The sequence below is a fragment of the Pan troglodytes genome, chromosome 3 (genome assembly GCF_028858775.2).
Source record: "Pan troglodytes isolate AG18354 chromosome 3, NHGRI_mPanTro3-v2.0_pri, whole genome shotgun sequence".
Classification (NCBI taxonomy): domain Eukaryota; kingdom Metazoa; phylum Chordata; class Mammalia; order Primates; family Hominidae; genus Pan; species Pan troglodytes.
Window position 1 is genome coordinate 103,186,715 of NC_072401.2, and position 3,876 is coordinate 103,190,590.

The 3,876-nt window shown below is 34.8% G+C and overlaps 1 non-coding gene across 1 annotated transcript; it reads left to right on the forward strand.

The window, feature by feature from the left end:
• The first annotated feature begins 3,074 nt into the window (after positions 1-3,074).
• Positions 3,075-3,179, forward strand: LOC112209031 (U6 spliceosomal RNA). Its single transcript, XR_002943719.1, has one exon. It is a non-coding gene; the product is annotated as a U6 spliceosomal RNA (small nuclear RNA).
• Positions 3,180-3,876: the final 697 nt, after the last annotated feature.

The window sequence follows — 3,876 nt, forward strand, 5'->3', positions numbered from 1 at the left end:
GTATGGATGAATATCTTGTCACTTTTCAACTCTTGTATTGTACGGAATGTCCTTTTATTCCTTCAAACCCCATCTTTGCTCACAAAATCCCAATTTTGTTCCAATACAGGAACAAAATTGGGATATGGATCACTCCTTAGGATGTGGATCTACATTAGTCTAACAATCAAAACAATTCCACAATAATCCTTTTTTCCAGTGTCTGGTTTAGGTGGAGGAAAGTGAATGGAATGCAATTATGCCCACTGGAATGTAAAGAGAAGTTTGGTGAGAGGCTTCTAGGAGGTTTTCTTTACTCTTAAAAAGAGACTAAAGCAAAATATTCACTGTCTTCTGGCCTTCAGAAATTACTGTGCAGTGAACTAATGCCTTAAATTTCTGCAGCCTTCTTGCAACCATGTAGGAATTAGCTATTTAATTTCAGACAGCAGAGCAGAGAGGTCAAATGATGACATTGTGGAGTCATTACATTATTGAATTTTTCAATTGTCTTACCTTCTGGACTTCTTGTTATGTTTATGTTATGTTATGCTTTTTTTGTTTATGTACAGTAGTCCCTGCTTATCCAGCTTCACTTTCTGCTGATTTAGTTACCCATGGTCAACTGCCATCTGAAAATAGGTGAGTGCTATACAATAACATATTTTGAGAAAGATAGAGCGACCACCTTTACATAACTTATTTAGAGTATATTGTTACAATTGTTCCATTTTACTACTAGTTATTGTTGTTAATATCTTGCTGTGCCTGAGTTAAAATTAAACTTCATCATATGTCTGCATGTATAGAGTTCAGGACTATCCATGGTTTCAGGCATCCATTGGAGGTCTTGAACAGTATCCACCTGGCATAAGGCGGGCACTATCATATTTTCTTGGGTCTTTTGCTTTTTGAAGTCAATTGCATTCTAAATAACAAAAAAATAACAAAATAACTCTGTGTTTTATACTATATGTAGGGAAAAATGAAATGCAAGGCCTGACCAAGTCAGATACGTGACAGGTTTTGAAAATTTGCATAAGCTATTTACTTAGGAACTTATTGCATCTGGCATACTGATACAGTCATAATTCTTAAAAACATTTTTAATAAATATTAAATTAAAGCATTTAATGTAGGAAATAAAATATCAAACAAAGAAAGAGGAAGATTTTATTGCTTATTACATTTTTAAGAAAGATTTCCTTTAAAACTTAATGGCAGCAAAATATTGGGGATTATTTTTTAAAATTCACAGTCTTGAAATATTTGGGTATGTCTAGATACATTTAATATTGTAATTAGGACTTTTCTTTTTCTCCAAGAACATTGGAATGCACATGGGCTTTTTCTGGGTCATGATGGGTTTTAGGGATTTCCTGAAGTCTTACTTGAGGTTAAGGGCTACACCAGATAATCAGAGTTGCATATTCCATTAGGCAAAATCACTCAGGCAGATTTCACATAAACATTTCCATTTTAAGAGAAAAATTTTAAACTGAAGGGTAATGGTAAGACCATTCCTTGCCATTTACACCACTGTAAAAAAAATGCTAATTATGTAGGCTGCAGTAATGGTGAATGGATTTGTGGAGATTATAGGAACCTGTATATAACATTTTCTGCTCATATATGACAATAGCAGTCTATTCCACACAAAACCAAGTTAATGATCCTCAGCCCAACTTTCAAAGTTTTCCACAATTTGAACTCTATTAATCTATCCCCTTGAGAGAGTGTATGTATGTGTGTGTGTGTGTGTGTGTGTGTGTGTGTGTGTGTGTATCCTTTACCACAGCCCATAAGTCCACTGTCACTTCATAATCTCACTGTACTTTAAACTAACCTCCCCAACATACTCCTGCACCTGCTGCCTTGTCATCCTTATTAGCACAGGTTGAAGTTCTATCTTAACGAAAGGTCAGCCATTAATTAAACTCTGTTTTCAAGAAATACAGTTTATAACTAATTTTCTTTATGCAAAATCATATACAGAATTTGGGGGCAGTAGCAGAGAGAAATAGTGTTGAGAGATTTGCCATCATTGGGCAACCAAAGGAGATTCATAATAAAGCAATTTTAAAATTTATGAAGTTAATCATTAAGATTTTTCTATTTTTGTTTACAATTGTTTTCTGAACTTAGCTTATCAGAGTATGGAATCATTGTTTTTCTTCCTAAATAAAATGAGGAATAATTTAATAAAGAACAAATTCCAGGTTGTTCGATAAGTTATTGATCACAAATGTTATGGATATATGAGCAGATACTATGTACCAGGAATATGTTACAATTTATAAAACAATCTATTTTCCATTTGAAAGCAGGTTAGATTTCATTGCTTACTTCTTTCATGATTTTTCCTATTTAAATACAGGAGAGTAAAACAAAATGTTGAACACATTTTATCATAAGCCCTCCCTGATACTGTATACTGCATGTACTACTACTTGTTTCTTCGGAGTCCAGAGGTTAAAAAAAAGAAAAAGAAAAGCTTTCCCTATATCAGACTAACAGTAATAATTAATACTTTTTTACCAGTAAAGTTGAAGACATCCATGGAAATGTAAACCTCCTACTTTCATTTAGAAATAAAGGAAATATGTAACATAATTATTCTCAAATGAGTCTAACATTGAATTTCAGAAACTTAAAGTCCAATGTTTTATCTTAAAGTAGCTTGTAGGAACAAATTTAAAAGTTATCCATAGTTAAAATTTGAAAATACCAAATCCTTTGAGTGCCACTTTAATCCCAGATCAAACAAGGCCTGCTGGTCCAAGAACTAAAATTGATTTTGTTACTCACATCAGAGGCAGCTCATGATTCCTTCCATCCTTTGCTGAAAGCAGATAGTATAGGTAGAAGATAATTATTCCTTTAATGCTAACTTTGTAATGCCTAGATGGAATCAGTGCTTCAAACAATTTCTGTTTCCTATTTACATTTATAAATGCCCTTTGCCCCCTAAGTTGCCCCATATGTAAGAATTAATTTAATAAAGGAAAGTGTCCATAGCTCTGCAGAAAAAAATTTCTCTTCATAACAGTGTTAGTCGTTTATCTGTTACCTTTTTCTGAGAAGTTTTATTGTAGCTTGGTATTATTAAGAGAGCAATGAAAATTGGAACAATACAGAAAAGATTAGCATGGCCCCTGTACAAGGAGGACATGCAAATTTGTGAAGTGCTCCATATTTTTTAAGTAAAATATAAAATTATATAAAAAAAACAGAGTGCACTGCAGCCATGTAACTGGGGCCATGGATGAAGTGATACAATCTAGGCTGCAGACATCAAAGGTAATGGAGGGAGTATGCTAGGTGGTAGCAGAACTATAACTGGACTGGGACAGTGCACATCAATTCCTCTTCCTTTTTCTGAAGTTGTGCAGAGTGGCAACAGGGCTGTCAAAGTCAAAGCATTGTTCACAGGGTAGAGGGAGGATCAGGGATGCAGCCTTGTCGGTAAAACTGAGCTGTCAGTTGAGGAGTTGTCTCCAACGCTATCACCTGCCTTAGAAAATGAAAGCTTAACTCCCACCTGTCTTTCAGGAAGTGATTTCTTCGCATTCTAAATGTCAGTAAGGTGTGATGTCAGTAATGAGGGCTTGGCTCTTTCTTTACTCTGAATGGCTATGAGACAGCTGTGAAGAGATGGCTGTGAACAGAGAGCCCTGCACAAAGTTGTGAATTACAGGTTTATTTTCAGTGCAATGTTCTCACGTTCTTAAGGCTCTGTGTTCCAATGTTCTCTCTTGCAAAGTCACATTCAAGCTTATTTCTCACCCATCAACTGACCTCTACCATTTCTCAATTCCCAGAGCCCCTGTGTCTTCCACATACACTAATCTGTCAAGATAATTATTAATAAATATTAGCATTCACAGTTCTATTACT